The 15,672-nt window shown below is 43.2% G+C and overlaps 7 non-coding genes across 7 annotated transcripts; 2 read left to right on the forward strand and 5 right to left on the reverse strand.

Annotated features, from left to right (window-relative positions):
* The first annotated feature begins 921 nt into the window (after positions 1-921).
* TRNAE-UUC (transfer RNA glutamic acid (anticodon UUC)) lies at positions 922-993 on the forward strand. Its single transcript has one exon. It is a non-coding gene; the product is annotated as a tRNA-Glu (tRNA).
* A 2,117-nt stretch (positions 994-3,110) lies between these two features.
* On the reverse strand, positions 3,111-3,183 carry TRNAM-CAU (transfer RNA methionine (anticodon CAU)). The gene has a single exon. It is a non-coding gene; the product is annotated as a tRNA-Met (tRNA).
* Positions 3,184-3,823: 640 nt separating this feature from the next.
* On the forward strand, positions 3,824-3,896 carry TRNAK-CUU (transfer RNA lysine (anticodon CUU)). Its single transcript has one exon. It is a non-coding gene; the product is annotated as a tRNA-Lys (tRNA).
* A 427-nt stretch (positions 3,897-4,323) lies between these two features.
* TRNAI-UAU (transfer RNA isoleucine (anticodon UAU)) lies at positions 4,324-4,416 on the reverse strand. The gene is given in 2 exon segments: positions 4,324-4,359; positions 4,379-4,416. It is a non-coding gene; the product is annotated as a tRNA-Ile (tRNA).
* A 2,248-nt stretch (positions 4,417-6,664) lies between these two features.
* On the reverse strand, positions 6,665-6,737 carry TRNAM-CAU (transfer RNA methionine (anticodon CAU)). Its single transcript has one exon. It is a non-coding gene; the product is annotated as a tRNA-Met (tRNA).
* Positions 6,738-7,562: 825 nt separating this feature from the next.
* Positions 7,563-7,635, reverse strand: TRNAK-CUU (transfer RNA lysine (anticodon CUU)). Its single transcript has one exon. It is a non-coding gene; the product is annotated as a tRNA-Lys (tRNA).
* A 4,666-nt stretch (positions 7,636-12,301) lies between these two features.
* TRNAE-UUC (transfer RNA glutamic acid (anticodon UUC)) lies at positions 12,302-12,373 on the reverse strand. Its single transcript has one exon. It is a non-coding gene; the product is annotated as a tRNA-Glu (tRNA).
* Between the last annotated feature and the right edge of the window lie 3,299 nt (positions 12,374-15,672).

A 15,672-nucleotide genomic window follows, 5' to 3' on the forward strand; every position in this document is an offset into this window, starting at 1 on the left:
GGGTTCTCCTGTTCACTTGCAGAAATACTTTCCCAGTTTGGAGTCAAAAATCTATACACTTCTTCCCATTTCAGCCTCTTCATGGACTCTTGTCAGAGTATCCTAGGCATTCAGGGTCCCATATCTCTGGGCGGTTGTGCACCAATGCCATAATGGACTCATGAGAGCTATCACAGGCCGCCATTGCTCTTCTCTATTTCTATCCTCCTTTCAACTTCCTGTGCCATTCCCAGGTATCCCTTGTGATTCTGATGTGCTTCCTTTTGATTTTCTTGCTTTTTTGACGCTATCTGCAGGTGAAATAGTGCACTGTGATTACCTGCGATTATGTACAGATAGATGCGATAATTCGGCCTTGGACGCAGTCAAATCAATTTTTTATAACCACAAGTAACAAAACCTTTGCTAAATGCAGTGTGTAAATGGGGCCATAGAAATGCATTGTATGAGTTTTGCTGCGGTAGATATCGTCACCTATCTGCAGCTAAAAGCAGAATTCTAGCTGCCCGTGTGAAAGGAGCCTTGCACTACGTCTGTGCTATGCCTCATCTTTTATATTGAGAATGCAATTGTATCCAATAACTGTCTTATGGGTCCTTCTAAGCCTGCTGGCCATAGTTAAAAGGCCATCAAGTGCATTTTGGTTGTAAACAATTATTTCAGGCAAACCTGCACAAAAATTCACCAAGATTGCAAATTGTGAAACTGCAGTAAAGCTGAAACGCTCAAAAATACTCCCTAAAACAAAAGTCCAAACAAAAAAAAAAAAATTTGCTATGGTGATATGGATAGGACAGCAGTAACCCCAATCTCAAATCAACAAAAAGATAAATTGAATTAAAAATTAATCCATTTGGATTTTTTAAAAAGATTTTTAAGATCATCCCTACTTCTATAGTGATAAAACAGCACTGCGTAACTTCCCATATGGTCTAGCGGTTAGGATTCCTGGTTTTCACCCAGGCGGCCCGGGTTCGACTCCCGGTATGGGAATGTGATCTTTTTCAATTCTGCTATGCTATCAATCTGAATTACATGTATGATAGGCAATGGCTGATCAATGTAGTTCAATGTGTAATAACCACATGGATTTAAAGTGCTTTTAAAAGCAGAAGTTTTTTTTTACCTAATGCATTTTCTGCATTAAGATTAAACAGCTTCTGCATGCATTCCCCCCTCCCCTTATATTTACCAGAGCCTGATCTCAATCCAGTGATGTGCATGAGAGCAGAGGCTTGCTAATTTTCCCGGTATGGGAATATGGTGTTTTTTTAATTCTGCTGTGCAATCTGAATTCATGTATCAATGGGCAATGGCTGATCAATGTAGGTGTATGTGTAATAACCAAGTGGATTTAAAAGCAGAAATTTGTGGGGGTTTTTTACCCTAATGCACTTTCTGCATTAAGATTAAAAACCTTCTGCATACAGTCGTCGTCCCCCCCCCCCCTTATATTTACCAGAGCCAGTGATGTGCATGAGAGCGGAGGCTTGCTCATTGGCTCAGAGACAGCAGGGGGAGCCATTGGCTCTTGCTGCTTTCAATCACAGCCAGTCAGGAGAGAGCAGGGGGAGGGGCAGAGCTTTGTATCTATGGACACACAGAGCAGGGGTTGGGAGCGAGCACACACCAGTGCCCCCCTAGCAGGCTGCTTCCTATGGGGGCACTCAATGGGGGGAGGAGTCAGAAGCGCCAGAGAGGACCCTTTGAAGAGAAGGCTTGGGGCTGCTTTCTGCAAAACCATTGTAAGAATAATGTTTGTTATTCTAATAGAAAAAAAATAGCATTTACAATCACTTTAACAAATGAAGGCCTAAAAATGTATTGTCATTATCATTGTTTAAAGTACGTCTGAAGTACAGCAAAGTAAACTGGTAGTTTTTAAATGCTCATACTGATATAACAGACACATACAAGTACCTGCGTGTCACCCGTCATTTTCTGTAAAGCATCTGGGGCACCTCTTCACCCAGCAGCTTCAGCGGTTGTTGCTTTCCAGAATTCCCCTTTCCTGATTGTTGGCTAGTGTGGCACTCATCACAGTACTGAGGTAGGCACAGTAGCCATAGCCAATGATAAATGTAGAATTCTTTCATACATTTGTCATCAGTACAACATATTAACCATTTGAAGGCCAAGCCTTTTCTGATACTTTAAGCTTACATGTAAAAATCAGATTTTGTTTTTTTTATAAAAAATTACTTAGAGCCCCCAAATGTTATATATCTTTAAAGCAGAGGCTCCAGAGAATGAAATGGTGGGTGTTGCAATTTTTATGTCACGCAATATTTGTATAGTGGTTTTTCAAATGCAATTTTTTGGGGAAAAAATATACAAAAAAAGCACAATATAATACCCAATTGTTTGATAAAATTTAAAAGATGATGTTACACCGAGTAAATAGATACCAAAAATGTTACGCTTTAAAATTGTGCAACGGTGACATATGGCATACATTTTATTATCTATAGGCAATGCTTTAAAAGCTTTTAGAGGTTGACTTTAGATTTAAACAGGAGCTCTGGTGCTAGAATTGCTGCCCTCAATCTGAAGTTTGCTGTGATACCTCCCATGTGACAATTGCTGATTGCATGCATGCAGAACGACGCGTGCCTTCACCTTTGCTCATGAGCTCAGTCTATTAGACCCCAGATCTCTACTATGCCCATCACAGCATCTGATCACACGCCTTCCCAATTTAAAAATGGCACTGTATACATCTGGTGAAAACGGAAATGACGAATGCTCATTGCTCCAGTTTCCTATACCATAGAGGTGATCAGAGCCATTCCAGTCCCCATTTACCTCAATGGTCAGTCAACGGAACTGGTTGCTTGAGTCTCCTTGTGGAATGGGAGAGCCCGAGAGAGCTGCGGTAGGTGTGGTGGATGTCCCCTCCCACTGTTTTTTAAAATAATACAGTGGCTAATTAGCTGCTAGAATTGCTTTTACTCCAGCAATCTGACTGCCAACTCTAAAAAAAAAAAAAAAAAAAAAAAAAAAAATAAAAATCTTGGGACAAAACTGGCATCATCCCGATATAACCACTTGAAGTCCAGTGATGTACGCTGGTTGTCAAGCGTACAAAGGAATACAGAAAAAAGTCATGCTGCCCCATGTGAGGATCGAACTCACGACCTTCAGATTATGAGACTGACGCGCTACCTACTGCGCTAACGAGGCATTTAGCTATTTTGTTCATCACTAGAGAAGTTTAGGGTCAAGAGTAATTAGGGGCAGAAATCTGAACCAAAATTACATTCAGGAGAGGAATGTCTGGACAGAAAAATGTGCCCAACATGTCTAAACACGCCACTAGTTGCATTTAGCGCTTGAGCATTTATTCATTTCAGTGGCTAGAATGCTTTAATATTTTGGCCAGTGAAATTAATAAACACCCAAATGCTTGATGTGTCGAATTGCATTTGAAAAATGCGGCTTTAGATGCGTTTTTACTCTGCTTTTCTCTACTCAGGAGAAAAGCGCTCAGAAGAGCATAGTGTGCAGGAGATCTAAAAGGTCACAATCTCCTCCCGTATGTCAGATTCTCTTCCCCGTTTTTGCCATCCTGTGCCCTCACTTTTGTACAGGGACTATGGGAGGAAGCACCGGGTAATTATGTTGGCTGTGATCAAGGAAAGGGGTCTTGTAGAAATATTGTCACTTCTCCCTGCCCAGGCATGGTGACAGTGTTTCATTAAAGTGACCCAGTCAGCAGAATTTATTATGATCCCTATGGATGGAACTGGTTCACAATTCTGTAGCACAATTCCAAATATATTCACTGTAATCAGCTGCGATGCACTTTGGCACACATAAACCAGCCCGGCTAGCTCAGTCGGTAGAGCATGAGACTCTTAATCTCAGGGTCGTGGGTTCGAGCCCCACGTTGGGCGAGTGTTTTACATGATCAGTCACTACTTTCCAGTATCCATGTAGTGTGTTAGGCTCTCAAATTACAGTCACAATTTTTCATCCAATTTGAGAATGTAACCTAAGCAAAACTTTCACTCATTTATCACCCTGCCTCTGATATTTCAGAGAGAAAAAAAAACATATATTACAATGTTGTAGAGTTCCTTTATGCGCACAATGCAGATAACACACACACAAACTTGTGTACATGCATTTTCAAATCCATTGTGCTGTGTTTTATATATATTGAAATGCATCTGACTGACATCTGACTTTGAAATTCAAAGTCGTATTGGTGTGATCAGGTCTTTTTGAGAATTCAGAACAGCCCAATTAACCTGTGGCAGTACTGGTTATGCATAAAATATGCTTTTGTGGTAAGCAGAAGATACTTTCACAAATAAAATATGCTCCAGGTGAGGCTTGAACTCACAACCTCGGCATTGCTCACCAGTTACTGTCATATAAGTACCGCGCGCTAACCGATTGCGCCACTGGAGCGTCTGCTTTCATGATATTTACACAGTCATACACTGTTCTTTGTCACACAGTGACAGCCCTGGAAACAAACATTACTTGGCACCAGGCCCCAAATCAAGATGGCCACCAGAGCTTCAGCTGCAGCCGCCAACCAAAACACACTCCCATGCAGTGACCCAGAAGCTTCCTGGAAGTGACATCAGCACCTGGCGCTAAGATGTCTTCTGGAGATATAGTGGAAGTAGCTGCCAGACATGCATCCACCCAGGACCAAGCGGGTAGAAGCACAGAGCTAACCATCTTGCATCTGCTGCTGACTTACCCAAAAGCGCCCTTATGGGCCCTTCTAAGCCTGCTGGCCATTCAGTGCTTTTTGATTTAACAAAAACTTATTCTGGGCAAACTGCACAAAAATTCACCCATATGGTCTAACAGGATGGCTTTTAGTCAGGCAGCTCGGGGTTTCAACACCCGGCACTTCTCAAAGTCTGCTATGAATAATCATCAATCTGAACTACATATTTCCTGACTTACTCCATGGCCGCATATGTTTGGGTAGCTCTGATCCCCACACCCATAAATTCTGAGGCTCATCCAGACCGCTTGTTATTTTTTTTGTCCTCCTCATGGGCTCTATCAAGATGTATTTCTTGTACCTTTGTTGGTTTATTCATGGATGTCAGCTCCTGGGTTTCTGGTAGGGTCAGGAGTGGTTGTTTCCAGCTATCAGTGGGAGTATTTCCAGCTATCAGCAGGACAGTGGTGTTCATGGCAGCATGGGCGCCCCAGCATTCCTTGCCATCAAGCTCCGTTCACACTTGTGTGACTTGTCATGTGACATTGGACACAACAAGTTGTGGCCTATTGTTTTTAATGGCAACCATTTGGATCTATGTGACTTAAAGTTACAGTGACTTTGAAAAGTTTCCTGCACTACTTTGATTTGACTTTGATGCAAATTGAGTTCCAGAGAGTGTAAAGGCGCATCAAAGTCTCATTAAAAGTCACACTCCAAAGTCACACCAGAAATTGAGCTACTTTGGAGTCGCACAAGCGTGAACGGAGCCTCAGTAGGACTATGTGATAGCGTATTCCCATCTGTTTTCAAATTGTGACAGCAGGTGCGTGGAGAAGATCACCTGCCACTGTCTCAGGGAGGGGAGTCCAGGGGGAGAAGGGGAAGATGCTGACCATATTACATATTATACCCTTAATATGGGTATAACATGTAACATGTTCAGAACTTAGCCTCTAAGTTTTGCCCATTATTAGAGCTAATACTCAAAAATAGCATGGAGAGCTGGACACTGCTATGGGGAACATATACCAATGAGAAAACTACAATAGGCAGAGGGTCTTTTCATGGAGCTTTGAGGGCAACATGAAAAGTACACAAATCCTTTTCTGTGCAAGTTATGTAGCTGCATGCAAACAAAAATCAGCTTAAGGAACAGATGGACAGTAAGCATCCCAAACTTAAAAAGCCCCTATCAACATAAATGTAAAAAAACAAAAACAAAACACACATAAAAGAGATTACAATCCCAAAATAGCACCCCTAAAATCAAAAGATTTCATAGCAGACTGGGGTTTCATGATGTGCTGTTCAAGCTCTTTTGAAGATATGGGCAACGTTGAGGACCATAGATGCAGTGGTTGGCCAAGGAAACTTAATGTAGCAAATGAAAGAAGCACCATGCTTACTTCTCTTCAACATCAAAGGAAGTCCAGCAGTGCCATGAGCACAGAACAGAACTGGAGAAAACCAGCGGGACCCAGGTACACCCATCTACTGTCCAGAGAAGTCTGGCCAGAAGTGGTCTTCATGAAAATATTGCAGCCAAAAAGGCATACCTCCGACAGGGAAACCAGGCTAAGCAACTCAACTATACACAAAAACATAGGAACTGAGGTGCCGAAAAATGTCAGCAGGTGCTTGGGACTGATGAGTTCAAATTTGAAATATATGGCTGTAGCAGGAGGCAGTTTGTTCACTGAAGGGCTGGAGAGCAGTACAGTAATGAGTGTCTGACTCTCTGTCTGGACAGTGCTGATTGTGTTTGTGCTGATCACATGCACTCTCCCGAGAGAAAAAAAAAAAAACTACTGTATAATAATAATATTCCCCCTTGGCTAGTGTGGAGCACATCACAGTCATGGAGAAGGTGCAGTAAGGGACAAGCCACATGCTAATCATAAACACATAACCCCTTCTTACGTTAATCATCAATGTAATGTTTGAGTTATGGTAGATAGGAAGAAAAACATGTGCCCCGTGTGAGGATCGAACTCACGACCTTCAGATTATGAGACTGACGCGCTACCTACTGCGCTAACGAGGCAAGTTCAAGCTTTTGGGGCTTTAACACAAACAGGTCTCTAAAATCTACGACAGTTATGATATGACTTTGCAGGTGCACAAAGCTAACTAGCTAGTTTTTACACCTGCATTAACCCCTTCGTGACCACAGTAGAATGTGGACCAAATCTCCAACTCCATTTGCAGATATGCAGCCCCAGACTTGCAAGGAACCTTCATCAAGCTTCACTGTTGCCTGCAGACACTCATTTTTGTACTGCTCTCCAGCCCTTCGGTGAACAAACTCCCTCCTGCTACAGCCATATATTTCAAATTTAAACTCATCAGTCCAAAGCACCTGCTGACATTTTTCGGCACCTCAGTTCCTATGTTTTTGTGTATAGTTGAGTTGCTTAGCCTGGTTTCCCTGTCAAAGGTATGCCTTTTTGGCTGCAATATTTTCATGAAGACCACTTCTGGCCAGACTTCTCTGGACAGTAGATGGGTGTACCTGGGTCCCGCTGGTTTTCTCCATTTCTGTGCTCATGGCACTGCTGGACTTCCTTTGATGTTGAGGAGCAGTAAGCATTGCGTGCCTTTCATTTGCTGCATTAAGTTTCCTTGGCCAACCACTGCATCTATGGTCCTCAACGTTGCCCATTTCTTCAAAAGAGCTTGAACAACACATCATGAAACCCCAGTCTGCTGTGAAATCTTTTGATTTTAGGGGTGTTGAGGAGCAGTAAGCATGGTGTGTCTTTCATTTGCTGCATTAGGTTTCCTTGGCTTCCCCACTGCAATGACAACTGTAATTTGAGAGCCTAACACACTACATACTGAAAAATAGTGACTGGTCATGCAAAATGCTCGCCCAACGTGGGGCTCGAACCCACGACCCTGAGATTAAGAGTCTCATGCTCTACCGACTGAGCTAGCCGGGCTGGCTTGTGTGGAAGGGTTCATCCCAGTTGATTGCAGTAAATGTATTTGGAATTGTGTTACAGAATTGTGAACCAGTTCCATCCAAAGAGATTATAATAAATTCTGCTGACTGGGTCACTTTATTGAACCACTGTCACTGTGCCTGGGCAGGGAGAAGTGACAATATTTCTACAAGACCCCTTTTGTACTTGCCATACCAGTGCACCCCTGACACTCTTTCCTTGATCACAGCCAACCCAGTGCTTCCTCCCATAGTCCCTGTACAAAAGTGAGGGCACAGGATGGCAAAAACAGGGAAGAGAATCTGACATACGGGAGGAGATTGTGACCTTTTAGATCTCCTGCACACTATGCTCTTCTGAGCGCTATTCTCCTGAGTAGAGAAAAGCAGAGTAAAAACATGTCTAATGCTGCATTTTTCAAATGCAATTCGAAACATTAAGCATTTGGGTGTTTATTAATATCACTGGCCAAAATATTAAAGTATTCTGGCCACGTAAATGAATAAATGCTCAAGCGCTAAATGCAACTAATGGCGCACTTAGCAGTGTTTAGACATGTTGAGCGCTCTTCTGAGCGCTATTCTCCTGAGTAGAGAAAAGCAGGGTAAAAACACATCTAAAGCCGCATTTTTCAAATGCAATTCGACATGTCAAGCATTTGGGTATTGATTTCACTGGCCAAAATATTAATGCATTTCTGGCCACTGAAATGAATAAATGCTCAAGTGCTAAATGCGATTAGCATTTTGGCGCATTTAGCAGTGTTTTTTTTCTGCCCAAACATTAATCTCCTGAACGTGACTTTAGTTCAAACAGATTTCTGCCCCTAATTACCCCTGACTCTAAACTTCTCTTGTGACAGACATCTTACTAAATGTCTCATTAGCGCAGTAGGTAGCACGTCAGTCTCAAAATTTGAAGGTTGTGAGTTTAATCCTCACATGGGGCAGTACTTTTCTTTTTTTGTGTATTCCTTTGTACACTTGACAACCAGTGTACATTGCTAGACTTCAAGTGGTTATATCAGGATGATAAGTCCAGAAAAAAATATATATATATGCCAATACCACAAAAAAAATATAAAAAAACTTTTAAGTGCAAAAAACTTTTGTGCAAAAAAAGTGTCTAAATATGAAAAATTTCACCAAAAAACCTTGATAACATAATGGCAGATCATCCATAAATATATCTTCAGAAACGGAAACTCTGCAACACACCGATCCTCATCGATCGAAATAACAGGATGAAAAACTTTGTAGTTAATCGAAAATCCACTTCTCCAATAGATAAAGGACCACCTTCAAACGTATCCATGGGGGGAAATGCCAAGCACTCGAGAGAAACAGAAAGACTTCATGGTGCAATATTATAAAAACCAATTCCTTTATTAGGTACTCATTGCACTTACTCAAGAGGTGTCCCAGCCGACACCAGCATCAACAGCATAACAGCAATCACATAAAAGAGCCTGGCTACTCAGCACATGCGCAGTAGCTGGCAGCCAAAAACGTAATGACGTCACATCAATCAAGCTCCGCCCTACGCGTTTTGTCATCGACGTCCTCACGTGAGGACGTTGATGACGAAACGCGTAGGGTGGAGCTTGATTGATGTGACGTCATTACGTTTTTGGCTGCCAGCTACTGCGCATGTGCTGAGTAGCCAGGCTCTTTTATGTGATTGCTGTTATGCTGTTGATGCTGGTGTCGGCTGGGACACCTCTTGAGTAAGTGCAATGAGTACCTAATAAAGGAATTGGTTTTTATAATATTGCACCATGAAGTCTTTCTGTTTCTCTCGAGTGCTTGGCATTTCCCCCCATGGATACGTTTGAAGGTGGTCCTTTATCTATTGGAGAAGTGGATTTTCGATTAACTACAAAGTTTTTCATCCTGTTATTTCGATCGATGAGGATCGGTGTGTTGCAGAGTTTCCGTTTCTGAAGATATATTTATGGATGATCTGCCATTATATTATCAAGGTTTTTTGGTGAAATTTTTCATATTTAGACACTTTTTTTGCACAAAAGTTTTTTGCACTTAAAAGTTTTTTTATATTTTTTTTGTGGTATTGGCATATATATATATTTTTTTCTGGACTTATGATTTGATGATTTCTTTATATATAGTTATATATTTATACACATTTACTAGCGCAAATTATTTATTTATTGGTACACTTTATATATGGTGATTTTTTGCAGCTGGTACACTATTAGTAAGTTATATAATTTTGACCATAGGCGCTATTATTCATTTTTCTTATATCAGGATGATGTCAGTTTTGTCCCAGGATTTTTTTTTTTTAGAGCTGGTGGTCAGCTTTCTGGAGTAAAAGCTACTCTAGCAGCTGGATTGCTTTAACAAACAGTGGGAGGGAACATCCCCCACATCTCGCAACCTACCGCAGCTCTCTTGGGCTCTCCCATTCCACCAGGAGACTCAAGTGACCAGCTGCCAGTTGTGTTGGCTGACCATAGAGGTAATTGGGGACTGGAGAGGCTCTGATCATCTCTATGGTATAGGAAATTGGAGTGATGAGCATTCGTCATTTCCGGTTTTGCCAGATGTAAACAGCGCCATTTTTAAATTGGGAAGGCATCTGATCACACTGATCTTGGTGTGATCAGATGCTGTGAAGGGCGTAGGAGAGATCTGGGGTCTAATAGACTCAGAGAAGGAACGCATTGGTTCCGCATGCATGCAATCAGCGATTGTCCCACACAGAAGAGGTATCACAGCAAACTTTAGATTGAGGGCAGCAATTCTAGCACCAGAGCTCCTGTGTAAATCTAAAGTCGTAACCTGTAAAAGCTTTTAAAGCATTGCCTATAGATAATAAAATGTATGCCATATGTCACCGTTGCACAGGACTGTGCAGTTTTAAAGTGTAACATTTTTGGTATTTACTATTTCTAAAAAATTGCAACACCCACCATTTCATTCTCTGGAGCCTCTGCTTTTAAAATACATAATGTTTGGGGGTTTTAAGTAATTTTTTTAATCAAAAATACAGATTTTTACATGTAAACTAAAAGTGTCAGAAAAGGCTTGGTCTTCAACTGGTTAATATGTTGTAGTGATGACAAATGTAAGAAGTAATTCTGCATTTATCATTGGCTATGGCTACTGCGCCTACCTCAGTACTGTGATGAGTGCCACACTAGCCAACAGTCAGGAAAAGGGAATATTATTATTATTATACAGGACTTATATAGCGCAGACAGTTTGCTCAGCGCTTTATATTATGGAGGGAGACAGTACAGTAACAATACAGTTCAATACAAGAGGGATTAGAGGGCCTGATCCTTGGAGTTTACAATCCAGGAGGGAGGGGATAGTGGTACAAGAGGTAATTAGCTGTGGGGGATGAAGTGGTAGGAGGAGTAGTGGATTTCAGTATTAGCTGGGGTCGGGGTAGGCTTCCCTAAAGAGATGGGTTTTCAGAGTGCGCCTAAAGGTGAGCAGAGTAGGCGATAGCCTGGGGTAGGGAGTTCCAGAGGATGGGTGAAGCTCTTGAGAAATCCTGGAGACAAGCATGGGAGGAGGAGACAAGGGAGCTAGAGAGTAGGAGGTCTTGCGAGGAGCGGAGAGTACGGTTTGGGTGGTATTTAGAGACAAGGTCGGTGATGTATTGAGGGGCAGTGTTATGAACGGCTTTATATGTCAGTGTTAGTGTTTTGAATGTTATCCGTTGGGCAATTGGAAGCCAGTGGAGGGATTGGCAGAGAGGGGTGGCAGATATAGAGCGGTTAGTAAGGTGAATGAGCCTGGCAGCAGCATTCATGGTGGACTGTAGTGGGGATAGCCTGTGGTGAGGTAGGCCAGTGAGGAGGGAGTTACAGTAGTCAAGGCGTGATATAATAAGGGAGTGAATGAGTTGCTTAGTAGTTAGTTGTTTAGTGAATATTGGAAAGCAACAACCGCTGAAGCAGCTCGTTGTTTGCAAAACAGAGCACCTTGGGTGAAGAGGTGCCCCAGATGCTTTGCAGAAAATTACGGGTGACACACAGGTACTTGTATGTGTCTGTTATATCAGTATGAGAATTTAAAAACTACCAGTTTACTTTAATTGTGCTTCAGAGGTACTTTAAACGATGATAATAACAATACATTTTTAGGCCTTCATTTGTTAAAGTGATTGTAAATGGTAATTTTTTTTAAAATTAGAATAACAAAGATATACTTACAATGGTTTTGCACAAAGCAGCCCCAAACTTTCCCTTCTGGGGTCCCCTCTGGCGCTTCTGACTGCTCCCCCCTTGAGTGCCCCCATAGCAAGCAGCCTGCTAGGGGGGCACTCATATGTGCTCGCTCCCAAGCCCTGCTCTGTGTATCCATAGATACACAGTACATAGCTCTGCCCCTCCCCCTGCTCTCTCCTCACTGGCTGTGACTGACAGCAGCAAGAGCCAATGGCTCCCCCTGCTGTCTCTGAGCAAATTAGATTACCAGATCAGGCTCTGGTAAATATAAGGGGTGGGGGGAATGCATGCAGAAGCTTTTTAATCTTAATGCAGAGAATGCATTAGGTAAAAAAAACTTCTGCTTTTAAAAGCACTTTAAATCCATGTGGTTATTACACATTAAACTACATTGATCAGCCATTGCCTATCATACATGTAATTCAGATTGATAGCATAGCAGAATTGAAAAAGATCACATTCCCATACCGGGAGTCGAACCCGGGCCGCCTGGGTGAAAACCAGGAATCCTAACCGCTAGACCATATGGGAAGTTGAACAAACAGCAATGCAAGTCAAGAGAAAGCATGAGGTGTCATCAGTAGTAAATAGCAGTCTTGTGACTTCTATCAGTGTCCAACAGAGCACTGGTTAAAGCTTGTAAGAGGAGCTTTCTTTCTGCTCTAGGAGGAAAACCCCTGACCTCTGTCTGGTCAGTGCTGATTGGCCCTGTGCTGATCACATGCACTCTCCCAAGAAAAATAAAAAAACCTCTCAAGCAATACACACCAAACTGAGCATGTGCAGAATGGCTATGGTTCGGTCTGTCTTATCAGGAAATAAGACGTGGAACACCAGGAGAAGCTGGAAAGCTCTCATAGCTGGCATAGCATTTACAGGAGGACTTACATCCTATTATTATGAACTCCATCTAGTGGCTATAAAGCAGTATTTTCCTGCTTCACTCTATTCTTTATGAAGAATTAACAGTTGACCTGCAGAGTAAGTACCCTAAAAATGTTTGGTTTTGCCTCCGTTAGTATATAGACTTTGTTAGTGCAGTAGGTAGCATGTCAGTCTCATAATCTGATGGTTGGGCGTTTGATCCTCACATGGGGCAGTTGCTTTTGTGTATTCCTTTATACATTACACTGATGACAAACATAACATGATAAACATGGCACCCAATATGGCATCCTTATCTACATATATGTCCAGGGAGACTGACTCAACATGTTGAAATCTAGGTGGTTTGCTGGGCATCAGAAAAAGGCTTAGCAACCTCCTCTATGCAAACAAGGTTTAAAGATGAGAGTGTTGAATATGGGGGTGTACATGGGGGTGTACATGGCGTATTAGATGGAGAAAATATCTGGACAGTGGAGATTCCTTCACAAATTGCTTCAAGTTTATTTTTGAAATGATTGGCAATCTCCTGGGCAGTGACTAAGATGGTGGAGGCAGTTGAGGATGGAATAGCGTGTTAAAGGTAGAAAAGACATGATGAGGACTGATGAAGTGATGAAATGGGTGTTTTTCACAGTATGGAGGCAGGATTTGTTGGAGGGCAGAGTTATACAGGGCAAAGTTTTGCTGAGATTTAGTTTAACACCACAGTTGCCTAAGAGTGTGCCTATATCTTTTGAGACGTCTGGTGTCATCTGTTTTCCAAGGCTGTAGTGGTCAAGGCCTTATTCTATGTGTGGTGAGGGGAGTGAGTGTGTCCAGGGAGGATGGGAACGAGCTGTTGTAGACAGAAATGGCCAAGTCTTAGAGGTAGTCAGTTTTAGAATAGAGAAGAGAAGGGTTAACGTGGCTAAGGTTTCTAGGGTAACTGATTGACAGTTGGTGGGATGAAGAGGTTGAAGACATGGAGAGTCTAAAGCTAATAAGGTTGTGATCACAGAGAGGAAAAAGAGTGTTAGAGAACAGGGATGAGCTCAGGCATGTTCAGACACAAATCTGAACCCACCTGATGCTATCCTGGCAGGAAGCTGTCAAAGCATACAGCCAACTAAAGGCAGTAGAGGCCTGCTTCCCCCCAGCAGCCACATGCCTACATGCCCCTTGTATATATGCAGCTGTGGGGCATGCCTCTGCTGCCCTTTTTATATGTTGTCCTCCTTGACAGCTGCTTGGTAGGATAGCTCACGTGGGTTCAGACACATGTCCAAACCCACCTGAGCTCATCCCTATTAGTGTTAGGGATCCGGGTATGACCAGAAATGTGTGGACTGACACAGCACGGATTTCCTCAGGGCGCAGGGTCCAAGTCCCAGCCTGCTATTCACCAGGGCCCCTGATGGTGGGGATGGACTTGGTGCAGACTGGAACCAGGTTGCGACCCCTGAGTGCGTCCGGCTGTGGTAGAGAGTACTGGCAGGGGAGTGCAGGAACGGAGTCTGATGGGAAGAGGCAGGCAGACTTACTAGAGGTGATCCGTGCAGGATGGATGGATCAGGCAGGGTTGGCAACAAATCAGATAGTCGCAGAACAGGAACACAGGATGCAGGTACAGGGACTCATGGGAAACAAACACCAAGGCCCAGATCACAGGCCTGGTCATTCCTTAAATACACCTCCTGCAATCAGCCCCAGGTGTTGGCTGACTGCAGAAGTGAGCTTCTGGCTGCTGAGAGCACCCGCTGGTCAGCCCTGGTACTGCAGCCCACACAGCAGGTGAGTCCCACCACCAGTGCTGAGTCCATTCCTGACAATTAGAGAGCTTGCAAGGAGTACAAAGATAGGATAACACAAAGTCAACAGTGTTGCCATTAGTGGGAGTAGAAGTGTCTGTCCATTGTGTTAGCTCAAAAGAAGACGTGAGGCTGAGAAGTTGAAAAGTAGCCGGAGTGTTAACATTAACATGGTTGTTGAAGTTGACAAGAATGATGGTGGGTATTTCAGAGGAGAGAAAGTAGGGTAGTTAGGCAGAGAAGTCATCAAGGAAGCTTGATACCGGTCAGAGATCAATAGATTAGTGCAATCCTCAGAGAAACTGGTGAACATAGACACATTCAGTGAGCTTCAAAAGAGAAGAGCGACAGATACAGAGGTGAGGGATGAACATGACTGAAGAACATGCAGAATATCAAGGCTAGTACTTACCGCCTACACCTTAAAACAACCACCCCCCACCTGAATAACCACGCGACTCCTTTTTTGGTAAAAAACCGGCCATAGCAGCCCCATTTATATAACATAACACTTCTTCTGGTACAATTACATAATATTGACATTAACAATCCCCAACCGGGTCCCAGGTCTTCGAAGGTACTGTTACTCACATCAATAACTTGGCTGTATCTGACGCCCAACGAAAACGCCCCCAGCCGCTGCCACACCGCCTCGGGGACAATACTACAATTATGTAGTCCCAGATACAGCCAATGACCTCCCACCTTACCAACAACCTTATAATTGGGAAGGGACACCCATACCTACGATGGGCCCAACCCATAATCCACCAACTTGTCACTCGAGCACCGCCTTCAAAGACCCAGCGACCCCTGCCGGCTACCATGACAAACAGACAGCACCACAGGAGGTCAAAATTGGCCAGCAAGAAAAGAAACAAAGGAAGGAACCCACACCAAACAACACAGGACAAACACAAAAAGAATAAACAAAGCAAACAAACCAAATGGGAAGGCAAAACAACTAAACAGCTCCAGGGAGGAAGGGCGGGAGAAACCTCACCCATACTGACACAAGCTCTGACTAACCCCCGACAAGTCCCAGCCCCTCTCCTCATCCTAGCAAGACCACCCTCCAGCCCGATTGCTCCAATCCGGTAAGTAACCATCCCCCCTCTCCTATACTCCCCACCCAGATCCCGTCTCCGCCTCGTC

This window comes from Staurois parvus, unplaced genomic scaffold, assembly GCF_062004578.1.
Source record: "Staurois parvus isolate SC_StPar_1 unplaced genomic scaffold, SC_StPar_1.0 ptg000662l, whole genome shotgun sequence".
Classification (NCBI taxonomy): Eukaryota; Metazoa; Chordata; class Amphibia; order Anura; family Ranidae; genus Staurois; species Staurois parvus.